The following is a 22,980-nucleotide window of genomic DNA, read 5'->3' as shown; positions in this document are numbered from 1 at the left end:
TGACAGGAGCCTGATATAGCTATCTCCTGAAAGTATCTGCCAGAGCCTGACCCTACAGAGGGGGTTGCTTGCAGCCAACCATTGGAGTGAGCATTGGTTCCCCAATGAAGGAGTTAGGGGAAGGAGCTGAAGGGGTTTGTAACCCAATAGGAAGAACAACAGTACCAACCAACCAGAACCCCAGAGCTCCCAGGGACTAAACCACCAACCAAAGAGTACTCATGGAGGGACCAATGGCTGTAGCCACATATGTAGCAGAGGATGACTTGTTGGGCATCAATAGGAAGGGAGGCCCTTGGTCCTGTGAAGGCTCAATGCCCCAGTGTAGGGAATGCTAGGATGGTGAGGTGGGAGTGGGTGGGTGGATTGGAAAGCACCCTCATAGAGTCAGGAGGTGGGGGATACAATAGGGGGTTTGCAGAGGGGAAACCAGGAAGGGGGATAACATTTGAAATGTAAATAAATAAAATAACCAATAAAAATAAAACAAAAATAATGAGCTAGATTTATTTAGAATTTACTAGAGCTATGTATGATCTTGTAAATACATTTGGAGAAGACATTAACTCTTTGGATTTAAATTACTTCTAAAGAACCTTACCTATAATGATCAAATTTATTATTTAACCACCATTTGTAACTAAGAATTCCCACATTAAAACAATAACAAAATGAGACATGATTAATGCATCTCTGAATTACACACTGTCATCTGTACAATCCTTAGCCCCTGGATTAGTTGTTTTTGTTACAAATGCTACAAAATCCTTGAGAAAAGTAACACACAGAGGGATTTCTTCTGGCTCAGAGTTTGACAGTGCAGTTGACTGTGGTAGGAAAGGCTTGGCCATGAAAGTATCACTAGCTTTGCTGTAAGTTCAAAGCTCTTCTAAGTTTCAAAGTGTAAGGAGCAGGTCCTTAACAGAGCTGACTCCACATTATTATAGGAAAGAAAACAAGTCAGGACAAGTCCAAAAAACAAGTTTGGACATATTTTAAAGTATTATGATAACCAAAAGTCCACGTGCAATGAAGTCATCACCCACAGATAACCAGACACATCTGGTTATCTGCCATGTATGTCAGAAGCAACCCCAATTCAAACATAAAAGAGGAGCCCTTGGCCAGAGCACTCTATCACACTGGTAGCAATGGTTACCTGACATGATCCTCCATTCAGGCCTCCTCTGCAGCTGAGAGACCAAGCACTCTGCAGCATGGATCATCACTGGAAGCTGCAGAATGCCCTTATCTTCGTGGTCAAGCACTCTCTGGACCTGAGCTGCTGGAAACTATAATCATAAGGACTCAGGTCATATAACCCACAATTAATAATGTACTTATTGCTATACTTATTTCTTTGATAATTAGCGATTTATTATTTGTGTTAACTGTGCTGATATTGATAGAGTCAATGCATAGGAAATGTGACAATACCTCATTGTTACAATAGCTTTGGCGTTGGTGATAATATATTGTTTGCTGTCCATTATTAAAGAGTAATTAAATATCAAACCTCTGTCTCTGGCGTACTCTCTCCACTCTCAAGGAACTGACCATCTCACAGTCAATCCTGTATACAATTCCTGAGTGGAGAGGACCTGTCGCTCCTCTTCCCAAGGGGACCCTAAAACATTGTTACAACCTGCTCAAGACAGATAACATACTGAGCTCGAGACACAAAGCAATCTCTTAACTGTAAGCCACCAGCAAGTTCTTAGAAAAGAATCAAGCTACATACTTCCAATGTGCCACAATATAATGGCACAGAGTAAATGTTCCCATTACAGAAAGGAACTGAGAAAATAGTCAGAAATGATTGGACCAAAACAAGATTAAAGCTCAGCAAGGCAAACACTAAATCATACAGCTCTGTGCTGGTTTCAGGAGCTAGTGTTGTCATCACCTGGCCTCTCACACCTTCCACTGGGTCTGCCCCTCTGGTCCACCTACTTCCAATCTGTGCTTGCTTGTAGGTTTCCTCTGTGGAAACCTCATGGTGTTGCCCTTTCCAACATCTTGTAGTCACCCACCTTTGGTAACTTGGCTTTCAACTTCTTGCCTTTACCAGTGGCATCTCAAGGCCTTCATGTAGGAAACCTGAACCTGCATCACACACTGAGTAGCTCCGGTGACTGGGGACCCTTGGTATGAGTCTCCAGTTTGTACTCTTATGAAACTGTCACCATGTGGACAATACTGCTAATGTCTGCTGCCAGCCTGACCTGAAAAGTACTTCAGCCTCTACATCTGTCGCAACCTCTACAGACCATGACAATGAAACTTTACTAGGGAACTGTTTGCTTTTTCTTTTTTTCCATATTTTAATTTAAATTATTTTATTTATTTAAATTCTGGTCATTGCTTTCCCTTCAGCCCCCCTTCCCACAGTTCCTCATCCTATTCTTCTTCTCCCTTGTCTCAGAGAGGGTGCCCCCCTCCCAGTCCTCCCCCTTTCCTGGGGCCTCAAGTTTCTTGAGGATATGCACATCTTCTCCACTGAGGCCAGACCAGGGTAACCTCTGCTACTTACGTGCCAGAAGCCTCATACCAGCCCTCTTAGTTGGAGGCTCTGTCTCTGGGCATTCCCTGGTGTTTAGGGTAGTTGAACATTGTTGTCTTCCTACGAGGTCACTCTTCCTTTCAGCTTCTTCAATCTTTCCCCTAATTCAATCATAATGGTCCTCAACTTCAGTCCAATGGTTTGGTGTAAGTATCTGCATCTGTCTCAGTCAGTTGCTGGTAGGGTCTCTCAGAGGACATCCATGCAGGCTCCTGTCTATAAGCACATCATAGCATAGTAGTGTTAGGCCTTGATGCTTCCCTCCCCCATCATGTGATGGATCCCAAGTTGGGCCAGTCATTGGACCTCCTTTCCTTCAGTCTCTTCTGCATTTTTGTCAAAACCTCAGGCAATAGCCCATGTTGGCAAGGATGTGGAGAAAGAAGAAAACTCCTCCACTGATGGTAGGATTGCAAACTGGTACAACCACTCTGGAAATCAATCTGGAGGTTCCTAAGAAAATTGGAAATAGATGTACCTGAAGACCCAGCCATACCACTCTTGGGAACACACCCAAAAGATGCCCCACCATGCCACAGGGGCACTTGTTCCACTATATTCATAGTGGCCTTGTTTGTGATAGCCAGAAGCTGGAAGCAACCCAAATGTCCCAAAACATAAGAATGGATACAGAAAATATGGTTCATTTACACAATGGAATACTACTCAGCGATTAAGAACAAGGACACACTGAGTTTACAGGCAAATGGATGGAACTAGAAAATATCATCCTGAGTGAGGTAAGTCAGAGCCAAAAGACATGCATGGTATGTGGTATGTGGCTAGAGAGTATGTTATCTGTTGTGAGCAGGTTGTGATAAGGGTTTAGGGTCCCTGTGGAGAGAAGAGTGACAGGATTGACTGTAAGATGGTCAGTTCCCCCCAGAGGGGAGAGAGTACGCCAGAGACGGAGGTTTGATATTTAAATGCTCTTTAATAATGCACAGCAAACAATATCTTATCACCAATGCTAAAGCTATTATAACAACGAGGTATTGCCACATTTCCTATACATTGCCTCTATCAATATCAATACAATAAACAAAAATAGTAAGTTGCTAATTACCAAAGAAATAAACATAGCAGTAAGTACATTATTATTCATGCTTTATATGACCTGAGTCCTTATGACTGTAGTTTCCGGCAACTTAGGTCCAGAGAGTACTTGACCACAAACTTAGGGTGTTCTGTGGCTTCCAACAGCTCAGGTCCAGAGGGTGCTTGATCACAAAGATAAGGGTGTTCTGCAGCTTCCAGCAGCTCAGGTCCAGAGAGTGTTTGACCACGAAGTTAGAGGTTTCGGTCTCTTGGCTGTCTCCTTGATGATCAGGTACAGAGTGCTAGGTCTCTCGGCTGCTGCTTTGATGATCCATGCTGCAGAGTGCTTGGTTTCTCAGGTGCAGAGGAGGCCTGAATGGAGGATCATGTTAGCCAGTCATGACTACCAGCGTGATGGATCACAAAAGGTAACCATTGCTACCAGTGTGATGAAGTACTCTGGCCAAGGGCTTCTTTTTTATGCTTGAATTGGGGTTACTTCTGATGTACACGGCAGATAACCAGATGTGTCTGGTTATCTGTGATCTGGTTATCTGTGGGCTATGACTTCATTGCACGTAGACTTTTTGGTTATCATAATTGTTAGTTGTTAGAAATCCGACCACAGTTCAGAACAGACTACTCCAGACCACATGATTCCAAGGGGGAGGAGGTTTATTCAGGAGATAGGGCAAAGGTGGGAGAAGAAGGTGGAAGGATAAGAGAGAAGAGAAGTAGAGGCCGGCCATAACCATGTGGAGAGAAAGGAAGATGGGGGAGGGGACAGAGAGGCAAGAGGGTAAGAAAGAGAGTAAGAGAGTAAGAGATTAAGAGAGTGAGGACGGGGCAAGCAGCCCCTTTTATAGTGGGTCAGGCCTACCAGGCGGTTGCCAGGTAACTGTGAGGAGGAGCATACCTGGCTGTTGCCAGGTAACTGTGGAGGTGGAGTTTAGACAGAATACTAACAATAATACTTTAAACCATGTCCAAACTTGTTTTCTGGACTTGTCCAGACTTGTTTTCTTTCCTATTACAATATGGAGTCAGCTCTGTTAAGGACCTGCTCCTTACATATGTACTCACTAAGAAGGAGATATTAGCGAATATAAAAGTACAGAATACCCAAGGTACAGTTCACAGAACTCAAAAAGGTCAATAAGCTAAGGGGCTTAAGTGAGGATGCCTCAGTTCCACTGGGGGGAGAAGAAAGCAATCACAAGTGGGGAGAAAGGGAGGGAGGGAGAGACCAGGGAGGGAAGATAGGGAGGGGGGGCAGAACTTGATTTGGAATTCAATGAGGGAAAAGTAGTGAAGCCCTGAAGGCCAGCAGAAAGAATGAAGTTCTTTTAGACAGGAAACAATTCTGGGTCAGGAATTTTGACTGTGGGTTAGTATCCCTGTCCCTCCACTTGATGCCTTGTCTATCTACTGGAGTTGGACTCTTTGAGTTCCCTCTCCCTAGTGTTGGGGATTTTGGCTAAGGTCACCCTCAATGAGTCCTCAGAGTGTCTCACTTCCCAGGTCTCTTTCTAGAGGGTCCCCCCACCTCCCACTCCCTGAGGCTGCTTGCTTTCATTCAATCGATTAACCACCACCCCCCATATCCAATCCTGTTCCTCTTTTCCCCTCACCCTTCCCTCTACCACTCAGATTCCTCCAACCCTCCTGTGATTATTTCCTTCCCTCTTCTAAGTGGGATTGAAGCCTCCTCACTTGGGCATTTCTAGTTGTAACACAACACTTCTTACAATCTGTAGGTTGTATCCTAGGTATTCTGTACTTTATGGCTAATATCCACTTATCAGTGAGTACGTACCATGCATATCCTTTTGGGTCTAAAGACAATATTTTCTGGTGTCATCCATTTGCCTGCAAAATTCATGATGTTTTTAAATAACTGAATAGTATTCTATTGTGTAAATGAACCACATTTTCTGTATCCATTCTTCAGTTGAGGGATATCTGAGTTTTCTCCGGTTTCTGACTATTACAAATAAGGCTGCTATGAACATGGTGGAGCATGTGACCTTGTGGTATGTTGGGGCATCTTTTGGATATATGCCCAGGAGCAGCTGGCTGGGTCTTCAGGTAGAACTATTTCCAATTATCTGAAGAACCTCCAGACTGATTTCCAAAGTGGTTGTATCAGTTTGCAATCCCATGAGCAATGGAGGAATGTTTTTCTTTCTCCAGATCCTTACCGGCATGTGTTGTCACCTGAGTTTTGGATTTTAGTCATTCTGATTGCTGTAAGGTGAATCTCAGGGTCATTTTGATTTGCGTTTCCCTGATGAGTAAGGACTTTGAACATTTCTTTAAGCGCTTTCCAACCATTCGAGTTTCTTCTGTTGTGAATTCTGTTTAGCTCTGAACCCCATTTTAATTGGGTTAGTTGTTATTTTTGGAGGATAACTTCTCTAGTTCTTTATATTTGGGATATTAGCCCCCTGTTGGATGTAGAGTTAGTGAAGATTTTTTTGTTCCAATCTGTAGGTTGCCCATTTGTCCTATTGATGGTGTCTTTTGCCTTACAAAAGCTTTTCAGCTTCATGAGGTCCCATGGGGAGCTGTTCTCAATGTTTTTTCAGCACCATTTTCAGATCAGGCTTTCTAGTTTCCCAGTGAATTTACATTTGCATAAATTGTACTCTCTGGTAAATAGCTTATTGACCTCACGACATCCTTCCTATTGTCCCTGAGTAAAGGGAAGTTCCTTAATTGTGCTAATCTCTTTAACACCTCACACCTTGCTTGCCTAAAATTTTAACCCTCTCCTTTTCTCAGTAAATTGTCCATCAACCTTTTGTATGGCTGACTTGTCCTTTCCCACTACAAACCTGGTTAAGATCACTAAGTAGCAATCACAGCACAGGATGAGACTATGTTGTCTTGACAGATCCTTTGCAGTGCAACTTAATTCATTCCATTGAAATTCTGCCTGACTTGAATTTTTGGGAGACTGAAAGCATTCGGATTCATTTCCAGAAGGCAACAGGAATAGCCTCTATCCCAAGTTTCTTTAGGGAGAATTCTCTTAAAAGTAACTGTTCCCTCTGACACTTCTTGCTCTCCCAAATGTCTATTGCAGAGGCCTATTAAGGTTTACTTAGAGCCTTCTAAGGCTCTTTATTCCTCAGTTCCAAAGTTCTCTGCATTTGTCCTACAAGCCAGTTTTAAAGGCATACACACCACCCAATCAGGTTTATCACAGCAACAATATTGCTACTCAGTATCAGTGTTTGCAGTAGTTACCTTTCTTATTGCTATAGCAAAGCACCTGACAAAAGAAGGCTTTAATTAGCTCACAGTAAGAAGGTATAGACCATTACACTAGGGAAGAAATGAGCAGTGAGGATGACTCTAGCTGTGGTGACAGAGGCATGAAGCAGAGTGGCAACTGGTGGTCTGGAAACAGCATGCTGTGGTTGGTGATGCTCAGCTCATTTTACTTCTTTTTTTTCCTTCTCCTTTGGTCCAGGACCCTAGCCAGTGGCATAGGGGCATCCACATTCTGGATGAGTTTTCTTTTTTCATTTAACCCACTCTGGAGGATAGCCTCACAGAAATGGGCATGAGTGTGTCTCTCTAGATTATTCCTGATCTAATCAAATTGGCAATGAAGATTAAACACCACCATTTATAAAGTTGAAACTAATAGACTAAACTGCACTATCAGAATATGAGATACAGATTATATATGTCGGCTTTGAAAACAGGAAAGAGACTAAGCAGTTATCTAAATTACCCACCTTGGCACTACAGAATCATATTTTTCAAACCATTTTTGCTTCTGTCTTATAATAAAGTGCATGATAATGAACATATGTAGTAGATTATAACTCAAACCAAATTAATAAAAAGTTTATTTTTTGTTTTATTACTTGTAATGGAATCAGATATTTCCTTTATTTTTTCTTTTTGAATGTTTGTTAATGTTGGATTCTAAAGATCTAATAACATGGGACGTGCTCCCCCAGAGATACTCAGTGACAGGATTCACTGTAATAACATGAGGTTTATTGATGAATTGATTATAGCCGGTACCGGGGTTCTCTTGTATGAAGGCAAGAAGAACCCTGAGCCAAAATTGAGGGCAGTATTTATACCATATTCACAGGGCTCATAAAGACAGTTATACAATTACTTCTTAAAGTTAACCATAAAGGCCAAACTCTAACAGCTGTTCTCAGGCTCAGTTTCTGTCCTCAGGACCAGTTGTTAAGTAACTAACAAAGAAGGTCAACTTAAGTAGCTTCTATTTACCCAGGTTTTACTGTGTCAAGGGCTCATAAACTCTTATCTTGGGTCTTTCTTCCTCTGGAATGCATTTGAAATATGCTTCTCCCAGGATGTGTCCCTGGGGGAAGTTAATATTTGAGTTTAAAACCAAAATCAGAGCTTTTTTTTTTTATTAATTTTAAGTTTCTATATTAACAACCTTTTGAATTGCTATATTAGCCATTACTTAATTGAAATTTACTGTAAGTCATTGATAATCAAAGTACGCTCATTACACAAACAGCAGCGCCATCTTGAAGTTGCTTAGAAAAGGCTTGCAGGCCTATAATCCTAATATGCACTTTCACAGTTCCATGGGAGGGGCATCCAGAACCTTCAATATTAAGAAATATTGTTCCACATCATCCCAAGATTAATCAAATAGACTTTCTTTCCAACTTTCATTAGTGAATGCTTTCTCTCTTCCAGTATGAGACCTTTTTTATTTTTAAGAAATTGTGCTATAAGCATATGCTTCTGTGAAAAGCATCAACTGGAGATTTAACACACAGAGAAGGGCCATTTCACAAACAAGAAATCTTTTCCCTTTACCACACATGCTATACCCAGTGTCTTGTGGTGTACTGATCTGGTAAAAATTTTTCATGGAATTGTCTCTCCACTCAAAGCTGAGGCATCTTTGTGACTCATCATATAGTGCTCACCTTCTTATCTAAGCAATCAATAGTTCTGACAAATTTAACATTTAAATATTTATCCAATTAACAGTTTCTCAATTAATATCCAAAGATGTACCTGGAGCTGGATAACTATTCCCATTATTCATTTGAAATTGTGCTCCCTCTATGTTAACTGTTGAATTGGAGATAGGCTTGATTCATGCATTTCTCTCCCTTGAGACACCACTGGTTGAAGCTGAGCTCTATAAAAGTGTGAGTATAAACATATTTCCCATATAATTTTTTTGACATTTGGAATGACTTGTATTCTTAAGAACAAGAAGAGGACCTGGTGTTCAAGGGGATGTAGCTGGGCTGATAAGATAGAGTCATGAGAATTGTTCTTTATACTTGGGAAATGTCAGAGATCTATGCTGAGGAGTGAGGGAGTTGTTAGGCCAGCTCTGTGATCTAATTCCCTAGAGATGAAGTTTCCGTTTTAAAATCAGTTCTTGGCATTACTTATTACTTTGCTGCCACTGGGTCAAGGACAACTACTTTACGTTTCTGTGTCTAACAGTCTAAGTCATGAGGCTGAAAAAATTGAAAAGAGAAAATATTCCATCTCCTCTGCCTTTGTAAACTTATCCTGGCAGTCCAATATTATGGCCAGAGTGGATCTTTGCATTCCTGGAGTGTTGCTCCTATAGTCTAAGCATAAACTCTTTGTTTCTAGTAAGAAATATTTCTATTTATGTATTTATTTTTTGCTTTGTATCTAAAAACTGACTGTGATCAAAAATACTGAGGACACAAATAAACTTACACATTATTGCTTGGCAACATATCAAGTTACCTAATATTAATAACCTTTAGTAGGAGTAAAGATAAGGATCCTTTGTAAATAGCTTTATTATATATATATATATATATATATATATATATATGTCATATAGTTTAAATTCATCTGTATAAAGTGTGCAACTCAATGGCTTTAAGCATATATCATGCTATATATCTAACAGCTTTTGAAATTTCTCATGAATGAGAAAGAAAACTAGGCACCCTTTACCATCACCCCATGCTCCCAAATCTAGAGAATCACTAATCCACTTTAATTTCTGCATATCTTTCTACTATGTGCACATAACATGTGTTTGTTTATGACTGGCTTCTTATATTAAGAATAGTGCTTTCAAATGTGATCCATGTGAGTAGCATGTGCTTAGAAGTATATTACTGCTCATAGCTGAATGCCCTGGCTAGTTTTATGTCAATTTGACACAAGCTAGAGTCATTTTGTACAAAGGTCCTTCAGCTGAGAAAATGCCTCCACAAAATTTATGTGTAGACAAGTCTTTAGAACATTTTCTTAACTACTGAGTAATGTGGAAGGGGCAAATTCATTGTGGGGGTGTCATCCCTGAGTATCCTGGGATGCTACAAGAAAGCCAACTGAGCAAGTCAGGAGGGAACAATCCAGTAAACATTACTTACTAGTAGTATGCAATGTAACTAGTAATGTGCATTATTCCCCCGTGGCCTTTTCATCAATTCCTGCCTTGATTTCCATGGATGACAAAATGCAGCTTATGAAATGAAATAAACCCTCTTCTCCCCAGGTTACTTTTAGATATGGTGTTTTATCACAACAGCAAGCCCAACTAAGATACTAAATAACTTTTCTTAGTATACTATATTTCATTTACCTGTTCATCAAGGTAGATGTTGATTATCTCTATGTTTTGACTATTGAAAATAATACTGTGGTGGAAAAAATGTTGTACAAGGTTTTTTATAGACACATAGGATGTATTTAAGGCTGGAATTGATAGGCTGCATAGCAGTGCTATGCTGTTGGAGGACTTGCCACTGCTATCTAAAGTAGCTACACTATTTTACATCCCTGATAGAAATGTACTGAGGTTTGCTTTGTCACTGAACCCTTATCTACAGTTGTTATTATCGATCTATTCCATTATGGTCATGTTATTCTATGTGAAATGGTAGCTCATGTGTGGATTTGTATTTATAAGAATAAGCATTCAAGAAATGTCGACATTGCACATATATGAAAAATGAATATATTCAACTAATCCCTAGGAAGGCTGTTAAATTTTCAAAGAAGAGTCTGACTCATCTTCAGTCATTATGAGAAGAAATTCCATTTCATAAGAAAATATCTAGATTGTGGGTTGAGAAATCATCATTATTTTACACGTTTAAATCCTGTCAGTCACAGACTTAGCCTTGTGAACTGATAATATTTTTATTAAGGATGAAGGTGGTAAGTATTGGGGAGAGATTACTTGTGCACTCATTTGACAAATTAAACAAGTTGCTTATCTTCCAAGAGACTTGGGTTTTTTTTTTCTGTAAAATAAGGTTACTACTAAAATGTAATGTGCACTGCTGGGTCAGAACTGAATAATAGTCTTTCCATGTAAATGCTGATACCCAATTCATGGGATGTTTTTCTCTATCATAATAATTTTAAAATATTCTTTCTGAATTTGAAGGAATCATTAAGCATTAGGATTAGCTATTCTCCAACTCCACAAAAGAAGGATAATATCTCCAAAACATACTAGAAACCTAAATTAGCTATTAGAAAGAACAGACTCTGAGATAGTCTGTTAAAAGTAATATATCATCCTCTGAATGCGATGCCCTAATCTGCCCAGAAGTCTTTAATGGCTGACAAGATATGCAGCATTCTGACAAGTTAGCTACCATTCTACTAAAGGGTAGAATTGGCATCAATTTCTTTCAACCTAATAATTCTTTGTTTGTTGTAAACTGAAGGTCTTTGGATTCCCTGGCAACCTAGGAAATATAACTCTTTGGCCTTGGATTCCTAAGCCTTGCTTTTAGAAATGATGCTGGACAAAACTACACAGGCAAACCTTGTTTCCTGCGCTGTTCATGTTTACTTCTCTTTAATTCTGTCTGATATGGAAAGCTGCCTGTTGGTTAATGAAAGGTCTCTAGGCATGGATCCCCCTCTGCCCTCCCGTTCATGACAGAATTCCTTATACCAGCCTTCTCTCTTGATCCTCTATCCGAATTCATCTAACCCCACTTTATTTTTGAGACAGTTTTACTCTATATCCCTCACTGGCTTGAAACTATGTAGAATAGACTGGCCTTGAACTTATGATAATCCTCCTGTCTCTGCCTCCCAACTGAGGAATGGATTGCAGGCATGCACTATCATGCTAGGCACAAATGATATTTCTGTAGCTACTAGACAAATGTTTTCAATTAGCATATTTACTATGTGCCTCACACTGTGCTAGGCACAGAAATGAACATAACACAAACCATAACCTCCAGTATAGTGGAGGTCCATAAAAGTGACAGTAGATAGAAAATGTCATGGTAATGAGCTACAATGGGTATTATAAGAATAGCAAGATACTTATGAAACTAAAAATCAAGGAAAAAGTTAGGAGAGTACGGAACCATTTGTGGTGACACATGACTTAATCCCAGCACTTAGGAGACTGAGGTAGGTGTCTTTATGAGTTTGAGGCCAAGTGAGTTCTACAAAGTGAGTTCCAGGACAGCCAAGACTACATAATAAGTGCCTATCTCAGAAAGCCAAACAACTCAATAAAGATGAATACCTGGTGTATAATGTATTATATGCACATTGGTTAATGAATTTTGTGACAAAAGAATGGCTATGCCTAGGAATCTGAAGAACCACCAAGACAACACATCCTAACATGATATAGACAGTAAAATGTTGGGGAAAACATTTATGTAGAGAAAATAACATTAGTATACATGAAAAAGAGCTTAACTTATCTCAGGACACCCAAGATGTTTGGTATGGCTAGAATACAGAAACAGAGCACAAGATTAAGATTGTGAGAAGCCTATAGTCAACTAATGATGGTTTATATTGATGACCTTAATTTTCATACACATTTTTACAAGATCATTGACAGTATACTCTCACATAGGGTTGTCACAAGTAATTACACTCAATCAATTACTAATTGTTAATCTGAAATTCAAATTTATTTTAGTGTTATGTAATTTTATCTATAAACCCTATTCTTACAATCATGCTTATTTTGGCCATATGATATATTTGGGCAGTGAGTCTCTAGCAAACTTAATACATAGTTTTAAATTTTTGAGGATTTCATACATACATACTGTATTCACATTCACATAATTTCTACCTTCCTTGTGTCCTTCAACTCTTCCTGTGCACCCTCTTCCCACTCCCTGTCTTATTCATGCCCTCTTACTTAAAAGTATTGTTATATAAGTGTATATAAGCATGTATATATAAATACTATCTTCTGAGTCCATTCAGTATTACTCATATGTGTGTTTGTTTAAGAGTGACCACTAAGACTGAGTAGCTCATCAGGGGACTTTTCCCTGAAGAGGACTGGCTTTCCCTCTCTCAATAGACATTAATTACCTGTAGTTCTTTATCTAGTACTGGTGCCTTGTGATTCCTTCCATTCACACTGGCTTGTCAACTTAGATAGTCAATGTGCTGGTCTTATTTAGATGATCACATCATTTAGATGCCATTGATGGAGCTTAACTGTCACATAAAAAAAGATATACAGTATCTTATAGCAAAATCTTATTTTTATGTTTTTATTGCCTTCTCTCGTCTTTTTTTTAAGAATCTAGTTAAGATGTCAAGAATTATGCTAAAAAGTAATGGATCCTTGTCTTACTCCTGATTTTAGTGAAAAGCTTTGAGGTTTTGTTCCATTTAGCATTAGTTTGGCTATAGGCTTATTGTAATTAGCCTTTATTGTATCAGGGTAGTGTTTTTTATATCTCTAATTTATCCTGAGGGTTTTTGCTTTCATGCAAAGCTTTTTTTTTTTTTTTTTTTTTTTTTTTTTTTTACATCTTCAGATATGACTATGTGATTTCTGTTCTTAAGTCTATTGATATGGTGGATCTCATTTTATTTTATGTTGAACTGTTCCTGCATCTCCCAAATGAAGCTGATTTCATTATGGTGAACTACCTTTTTATATATATTTGCATCCAGTTGGCAAGTTTTTTTGAGAATTTTTGTGACTATGTTTATCAGGGAGATTAGACTCTAATTGTCTTTTGTAATTATTATTTATATATACTTATGTATTGTAGATGTCAATGTAATAGTGGCTTTGGAAAAGGAATTTGAAAGCATTTTTCTTTTTTGTTTTGTGGAATGATTTGAGAATCATTGATTTTAGTTCTTCTTAAAGCTCTACAAAATTCTTCAGCAAAGCCTTCTAAACTAGGCCTTTTTTCAGTAGAATTAAGTTACTGATTCTTCAATTGCATTGCTTATGACAGATATGTTTAAAATTTTGTTTCTACACGGTTTAACTTCAGTAAAATCATATACATTTAGAAATTCGTCTATTTCTTTAATTTTTCATGGATTTTTATGTTTTTAAAACAGTTATCTTTATAATCTTTGGGATATTGTTGATTATCTCTTGGAATGTCTGCCCTTTAGTCTCTGAGGTTATTAATTTGGGCCCTTCTTTTCTTTCTTTTGGTTACTTTGGCTAAGGATTTATCAAACTTGTTAACTTTTAAAAAGAACCTACTCTCCACTTTATGCATTTAAATGTAGTTTCCATTTCACTGATTTCTGTCCTCATCTTAATTATCGCCTTCTGCGGGCTAGTTCTAGATGTGGTTTCGTTTGCATTTCCAAGGCCCTGAGATTCCTCTCAGTTATTATTTCAGATCTTGATTTTATAATATGAGCCCTTAGAGGAATAAACTACTCTCTCATGACTGATATTTTTAATATGGTGTTTTATTGAAATTCTGTCACAAGAATTTCCCTTCTATTATAATACCTTTTCTAGGTATGGGCATCTGTGCATTTTTGGGACTTCAACTACATTGATCCAAGCTCCTTTGGCTTTTTAAAGTTTTCATGATGGATCAGTTGTTATTCCATTATGCCTACCTTTGTGAATTGTGAAGGTTATCTAGGCTCCATGGTGTTAGGGGAGAGGCACTACCTCTGATCTCATAAAACAGAGTCTGTACAGTATACATTATGGAGTCATAGGAAGAATAGCAGTTTCATGATCTTAAGAGCCAAAGTTCACGAAGTGTTGTGGGGATGTGTGTTAAAGATGGGGACCCTGTAACCTCTAATTCCAGAGCTTTTATGAGTTTAGACAATTCTGTATGGGCACCATGTGTAGGAAGATCACACCCTTTAGCTTTCCTCTTTAGTACAATCTAGTAATTGGGGTGTGCACTAAAGGTAGGGAAGGGATCTTGCTTCTCTAGATGCGCAAGAGTGAAGGAAGTTATAGAAAGGCTTAGAAAGTCAAAGGAGAAGACTTGTCTTCCAAGCTAGAGTGAGCCTGAGTATGATACATGCTGAAAGTATGTCCTGGGATCAAGAGACTGGGGACCCCTTACCTACCAGGGCCTGGTGTTCACAGGAGTATGTTAGAAGTGTACATAGAAGATAACCTGTCCAGTGATCTTTTACCTGTCAGGGCCAGGTGCTGACATGGTATGTAAAGTGTCAATATAGTTATTTTGTTCATCTTGTGATGGTAATCCAAAGTCTTATTTGCCCCTAATCACAAATGTATACGCTACCTTATACTCAGATTATAATACTGCCTTTTAACAGACTTGCTTTGCATCTTTGCATAGTCTTCTTTTGTTTATCTTAAGTTTTCTTTCCTATTTCTTTCTTTTTAAAAGGTTTTTAATTTGAAAAGATTCATTTATTTTATATGTATAAGTGTTTTGCCTGCATATATATATATATATATATATATATATATATATATATGCAGAAAGTATAGCTAATGCTCAAATACAATGTCAAAACATATATATATATATATATATATATATATATATATATATATATATATATATATATTTGTACCATGTGCAAGTCATGAACTCATGAAGGTTCATCTTTCTTCCTATTTTTGTTTTGACATTGTATTTGAGCATTAGCTATACTTTCTTAGTCAGGTTTTGTTGCTCCAAAAGTGGCAGTAGATACATCAATAACCCTAACCCAACTTGATGAGACATATTACATGTTCATCAGAGTTTTGAAATGGTGGGCTATTCATTTGGAAAAGGAAAGGTATTACAAAGAGCTATACCTATCTTGATTCCTATTTCTCTTCTGAAATGTGGGGATAACATTCACATTTAAGAATGATGTGAGGAAAGTTGTTACTTAACACACCACACACACACACACACACATACATACACACTACACTTACACACGTGTTTATGTGTATATTATTTTTACATGAAAATGAAAATTCTCTTTTTTATTTATTCACTTTACATCCTGATCCCTCCGCTCAGATCTCTCTTCAGAGAAAGTGGAGGCCTCCTGGGTATTCCTCCACCCTGGTACATCAAGTCTCCAAAGGGCTAGGCATTTCTTCCCCCACTGAGACCTGCATAGACAAACAACAGCATTAGGGATAGCCCCCTCTCCCATTGTTCAGGACCTACAAAAAGATCATGTACATCTGCACATCTGCTACATATGTGCTGGGAGTCTAGGTCAAGCCCATGTATGCTCTTTGGTTGGTGGTTCGGTCTCTGAGCTCCCTCAAGTGTTCAGCTTAGTTGACTCTGTTGGTCTTCTTGTGGAGTTCCTAGCCCCTTCAAGGCCCTCAATCCTTCCCTCAAATCTTCCATGAGAGTTTCCAAGCTCCATCCACTGATTGGCTGTGGGTATCTGCATCTGTCTCAGTCAGCTGCTAGGTGGAGCCTCTCAGAGGACAGCTATGCGAGGTTCCTGTCTGCAAGCATAACAGTGTCATTAATAGTGTCAAGGATTGGTGCTTACCCATGAGATGGGTCTCATATTGGACCGGATATTGGTTGCTCATTCCCTCAGTCTCTGCTCCATTCCCTGTCCCTGCATTTCTTGTAAGCAGGAAGAATTTTAGGTCAAAAGTTTTATGGGTAGGTTAGTGTCTCTATCTCTCCACTGAGGTTTCCGCCTGTGGCCTCTTCAGGTTCTCTATCCCCACTGCTGTGAGTCTCAGATAAGGTCACCCTCATTGATTCTGAGGAGCCTCCCCTATCCAATGTCTTGGGGACTTACTCTAAATGCCCTTACTCCATTCCATTCATTCTCATGGCCTCTCCTGTCTCCCCCACACCCCATGTCTGATCCTGAGACCCCAACCTCTCTCCAAGTTTCCTCCTGCCATCTGCCTCCTATGATTGTTTTATTCCCCTTCTAAATGAGATTCAAGCATCCTTGCTTGGGTCTTTTTTTTTTTTTTTTTTTTTTTTTTTTTTTTCTTCTTTGGATCTGTGGAGTGTAATGTAAGTATCCTGTGTTTTATGGCTAATATCCAGTCCCATGCATGTCCTTCTGGGACTGGGTTACTTCATTCATGCAAAATTCATGATGTCTTTGTTTTTAATAGCTGAATGGGATTTCATTGTGTAGATGTACCACATTTTCTGTATCCATTCTTCCATTAACTTTAGTTTTTCTCCTTAAACAGATTTCTCAGACTCTAGGCTTTTACTTTTAGCCGCCATACGCCATTCCTGTTGGTGAAAGCAACCCCACTGGATATGAATGTTTTCAACTCTAAAGCATGCTGACATCACCTCTGACTGATACTCCTTCACACTACTGCAAATGTGAGGCTTCAGGTTCCTAGGACCTATTAGCACTCTTTACATTATATTTCCCGTTACTAGTACTAAAGGCTCTGAAGAAAACACCTCTAGGCAGTGTGTTTAATAGTCCTTTCATTTCTCTGACTTTTTAAGAACACACAGAGGAATATGCCTGTATTGAGATATTAACCTGCCAGTCATCTTGTGAGATGCTGTGAGGAATACTCTGACATAAACCTGAACATGCTGGGAAGGAAGGCCTTCTGTTCCTATGAAAAGGCTCACATGGTAATTTAAACCACATGGGTTATAAGTATTATATGCATAACCATAGGCAAACATATGGATAACATGTGCATATTACGTTTACTCTACTTATTTTTAAAATTTAAATTTTTTATTTATTTTGTTTGGGGATATGTTCTTTCATCATTTTTGAATTTTTTTTTTTTTTTTACTTTTTAAAAAACACACATGGAGGTTAGAAGACAACTTGTGAGAATTGGTTCTCTCTTTCCATCATGCAGATTTCAGGGACTGAACTTAGGTTATCAGGGTTTGTGGCAAGTCATTTACTCACTGAGCTATCTGGCCAGCCCAAAGGTAACTGGGAAATGATAAATATATATCAACATGTATTTGATTTATCTGGTGAGAATATGTATATTCCTGTGTGTGTATATATATATATATATATATATATATATATATATATATATATATATCAACATGTTAATAGTATAGTAATTAGGTATAATAGACTTCTCTAGAGATTGTTCTAATTTATCCTTTTCAGTTATGAAGATTTTTTACATTAAGCATATATTATTTGGGAGTCACTAAAATAGCTGAAACATATTTGTCATTTCTCAGGGGAAAATCATCTGTGGTTACATGCTTAAGGAATTTATGGTTTTATGATGTTTCTTTGGATATGACTTCTAATTGTCATGCATGCATTATTTCATGGAATTATCATAGGTCAATACCATTTAGTTTTTAAAGAATAGAGTTCATTGGTGTGACTTCCTCAAGGACATATTATTTTCAGTAAATAGGATGTCATAGCCCTTTAACCATGAAAAGAATGGAAAGAAATAAAGTGGTGAAACTGAGATTCATTCTTGACAAATCTTTGAATGAAGGTTGATTTTATTTGCAAAAAAAATTGTGGCTCTGATCAATTTTATGAATTTAATTATCTTCATTTCCTCAATGCAGAAAAGATAATAATAATCACATTTGAAGTGGAAGAGTCATGGCTGACAGGACACATAAGCTATTTAGAAAATAATTTAAGTGAAGTTGAAACCAGTCAGAGCGCACAGCTATTATTCTACTCACCAAAGAATTTTTCAGTCATGATTAATTGTGGAGGAAAATGTTTGAAGAATATATCCTTTGAAAAAGTGACAGAGGTGAATGAACTCAAAGAGAGCTTAAGATGATTCATATTATTAGAATATCAAATTCTTATGATCCTCAAAGACAGAGTCTCATTCACTTCAAAAAGGTCTTCACTCCTGCAGCTGCCTTTTCTTTGCTTAATTCATAAATAGTACAGGCCTGGACTGCACACTTCATGAGGCATTAACTGTGTTGTATTCAGGTATTTTTTGTAGTTCCAGAAGTAATTTCTTATCTGCTTAAAATGTTTCGTACTGAATATTTAGCTGCTTGGTTAAACAAAAAAATCGATTTTAGATTCATTCCAACTTCATGAGATATTAAAGTCCATTTTTTCCTCCTGCCTACAGGTATAGCCAGGACTCATGGTTAGGACTCAGGTTATTCAAAGAAATATTTACTTACCTGAAATTTTGCTTAAAAATTCAAGTAGGATTATATAATGTTATTAGAAACAGGGAAAAGTAAAATAAAAATTTACATAGCTAATTCAGAGTCTATCCTGTAAAATGAGGAAACATCTAGGTAGTGGTGATTAATTTGCAGAAAAGTGAATATAAAGGTCATAGTCCTGAGGTATTTAATATAACACTCTAAATATCATAGTACCATCAACATCTTAGAACTTGAAATATCATACTACATCTAATATGTTCATATTGTTATCCTTTCTGCTTCTAGAATGCAGACAATTAAATTCAAGTGTGACACACATGCCTATATATACACAATAAATAAATATAATAAAAATGCTCAAAGGTCACAAACAGGATGATCAGAGTGGGAGAGCTAAAGATAGTAACAAGCATTTCCTTCATATTTTGAAAAGAGGAATAAAATGATACTGTTCAGGTCATAAGGATAGCTATATGAATTGATCTGCAACAAGTAAAAATGTCTTTAATAATAAAAATGCCTTTCCCCTTTCTTCAGCTCTCTGCTGCAGCTACTGCTCTATTGCACCCTTCTTCACAGGCAAATTTCTCAACAGATTTGTTCCCTGTTACATCAAATGTTTCATCTCTTACCCTCTCCTTGCTACTCCACCCATCTGTCATTGGATTCTTTCTTTCTAAATCCCTTGATAAGACTTCAGTGACTTCCTTTATTAGATCTATTTGGTTTACACTAGTAAACCATAACAGATAAAACACAGTATTCAAGAATTTAACATCTAGGAAGGAGACAGTGAAGAATGCTGGTCCAAAAGGCATAGGAAGTTGAATAAAGGTCGTGGGTAGCAGCTTCCCAGTACAGTAACTCATTGTTACTATAAAGCTACAGAAATGTTCTGATAATATGGTTTCAGGAAGATATGGCATGCTTATATATTTCTACATTCCATCTACCTCATGTTGTCAGAAGCTTAAGAATCATTCATATCTAACAACTCACATTATCCAAATACGAAATCTAGGGACTTGACCAACAATAAAACCTAAACTAGAGAAAGTTCGCAAAGGCTTTCTCAAAAAATGTGAACTTCAAAAACTGTTTTTGGGGAAACAGGAGATGAGAGTTGGTGGGTGGGCGGGGGGGGGAAGCACTCAAGCAGGGGGAGGGGGATGGGATAGAGGTTTCTAGAGCAGAAACCAGAAAAGTGGATAATATTTGAAATGTAAATAAATAAAATATCTAATAAAAAAAGTTTTCACCTGTGTCTTGCTCCATCTCACGTGGAAATGTTTCCCTGAATTTAGGTGCCTCATTCTTACAGTTAATTTTGGGTAAGATGATTTGTCTGCCTGTGCACATCATTAAAGGAGCAACAGACTTCAATTCAAGGACCAAGTAAAAATATCTCTGATTTTAAGTGTTCTGTCAAAAGGAAAAGAATCCATCAATTTACCTAAATTATTTGAGACAAATAAATTGAGTGTTTAAGATTGTGTGTGTGTGTGTGTGTGTGTGTGTGTGTGTGTGCATTGACTTAATGACTTATAAAGGCTCATAAGTCAAATATTTTCTTGTGAAATCTAAAGAACGTTTCCATGAAAAAATACGCACTATTACCTTGATAAAGCACATTTGAAAGGAAAGAATGACTATTTTAGCTTGCTTCTTGTGTCCATTTGCTTGGGAAATCTATTCCCAGCCCTTTACTCTGAGGTATCTGAGTATTAATTATTATCTAGCCTCCTGCCACATAATAATCAAACACTAAATATACAGAATAAAGAAAGACTATTAAAAAGGTGCAAGGAGAAAAGGCCAAGTAACATATAAAGGTAGACTCCTCAGAATTATACCTGACATCTCAATAGAGACTCTAAAAGCCAGAAGGGCCTTGCAGACCCTAGACCACAGATGTCAGTTTAGACTACTATACCCAGAAATAGTTTCAATCAACATAGGTAATGAAAACAAGGCATTCCATTACAAAACCAAATTTAAATAATATCCACAAATCTAGATTTACAGAAGATAACTAGAAGAAAATCTCCAACCCAAGGAGATTAACTACACCCACAAAAACACAGGAAATAAATAACCACATACCAGCAATACTAAAAGAAGGGAAACACACACATACACCACCACCATGACCACTACCACCACCAACAACATCAGAAAAACAAGATTTAACAATCATTGGTCTTTAATATCTCTCAACATCAGTGGACTTAATTCCCCAATAGAAAGACACAGAGTATAAGAATGGATGCTGAAATAGGATCCATCATTCTGCTGCATACAAAAACCTACATCTCAAAATCAAAGATGGACATTATCTCAGATAACTCATAGAAAAGAGCTGGAAAAATTTTTTTTCAAATAAATGGACCCAAGAAGCAAGCTGGAGTAGTCATTCTAATATTTAATAAAATAGACTTCCAACCAGAATTAATCAAAAAATGGAGGACATTTAATACTAATCAAAGGAAAAATCCACCAAGATGAAGTTTCAATTCTGAATATCTCTGTCCCAGATACAAGGACACTCACATTTGTAAAAGAAACATTACTAAAGCTTAAATCACACACTGAACTCCACACACTAATATTGGGAGAATTCAACACCCCACTCTCACTAATGAACAGGTCATCCAGACAGAAACTTAAACATAGAAATAATGGAACTAACAGACAATATGACTTAAATGGACCTAACAAAGACCTACAAAACATTTCACCCAAACACAAAGGAATATACCTTCTTCTCAGCACCTCAAGAAGCCTTCTCCAAAATTGATGATATTCTCAGATTTATAACAGGTCTCAACAAATACAAAAAAGTTGAAATAACACCTTGTATCTTATCAGACCACAATGGATTACAGCTTGACTTCAACAACAATAGAAACAAAAGAAAATCTACAAACTCATGGAAGCTGAACAACTCTCTGCTCAATGAAGAAATAAAGAAGTTAAAGACTTTCTAGATTTCAATGTAAAGGAAGGCACAACACACCCAACCTTATGGGACACAATGAAAGGAGTGCTAAGAGGAAAGAAAGTTCATAGCACTAAGAGTCTTTATACAGAAACTGGAGAGCTCTCATACTAGCAACTTAACAGCACACCTGAAAGATGTAGATTAAAAAGAAGTAAACACACCCACACAGAGTAGATGGCAGGAAATAATAAAACTCAGAGCTAAAATCAATAAAATAGAAACAGAGAACAATGCAACAAAGAGTTGGTTTGTAGAGATAATCAGCAAGATAAAAAGATCCTTAGTCTAACTAAAAGACAGAGAAAAAATATCCAAATTAACAAAATCAGAAGTGAAAGGAGATACATAACAACATATAACAAGGAAATCCAATGAATCATTATGTCTTACTTCAAAAACCTGTATTCCACAAAACTGGAAAATCTAAATGAAGTAGACAACTTCCTTGATACACACCACTGACTAAATCTAAATCAAGATCAGGTAGACAATCCAAATAGACCTATATCACCTAAAGAAATAGAAACAATCACTAAAAGGCTACCAACCAAAAAAAAAATAAAAATAACAACTCACAACCAGAAGGTTTTGATACAGAATTCAACCAGACTTTCAAAGAAGAGGTTATACCAATACTCTTCAAAGTATTCCACAAAATAGAAACAGAAGGAAGGCTCCCAAATTCATTTTAGGTGGCCACACTCATCCTAATACCTAACCACACAAAGACTCATCCAAAAAGAAGAGAATTTTAGGCCAATCTATCTTATAAACATTTATGTAAAAATACTCAATAAAATACTTGCTAAGCAAATCCAAGAACACATTAAATCATCTACCATGATCAACTAGGCTTCATACCAGAGATGTGGGGATGATTTAACATATGAATGTGCATCAATGTAATCCACCATATGAACAAAGTGAAAGAAAAAAATATGATCATCTCATTAGATGCTGAAAAATTCTTTGACAAAATCCAATATCCCTTCATGATAAAAGTCCTAGAGAGATCATGGATACAAGGCACATAT

General features: G+C 37.5%; 1 long non-coding RNA gene across 1 annotated transcript in view; it reads right to left on the bottom strand.

The window, feature by feature from the left end:
• Positions 1-15,829: 15,829 nt before the first annotated feature.
• LOC143435552 (uncharacterized) overlaps positions 15,830-22,980 on the bottom strand; it is a 33,119-nt gene continuing 25,968 nt past the window's right edge. Inside the window, exon 5 of the long non-coding RNA XR_013105923.1 lies at positions 15,830-15,950. This is a non-coding gene — a long non-coding RNA (uncharacterized LOC143435552). The remainder of the gene's footprint in view (positions 15,951-22,980) is intronic.

The sequence above is a fragment of the Arvicanthis niloticus genome, chromosome X, assembly GCF_011762505.2.
Source record: "Arvicanthis niloticus isolate mArvNil1 chromosome X, mArvNil1.pat.X, whole genome shotgun sequence".
Taxonomy (NCBI): domain Eukaryota; kingdom Metazoa; phylum Chordata; class Mammalia; order Rodentia; family Muridae; genus Arvicanthis; species Arvicanthis niloticus.
The sequence above is the reverse complement of the archived record's forward strand: the minus strand, read 5'-3'. Positions and strand labels throughout refer to the sequence as shown.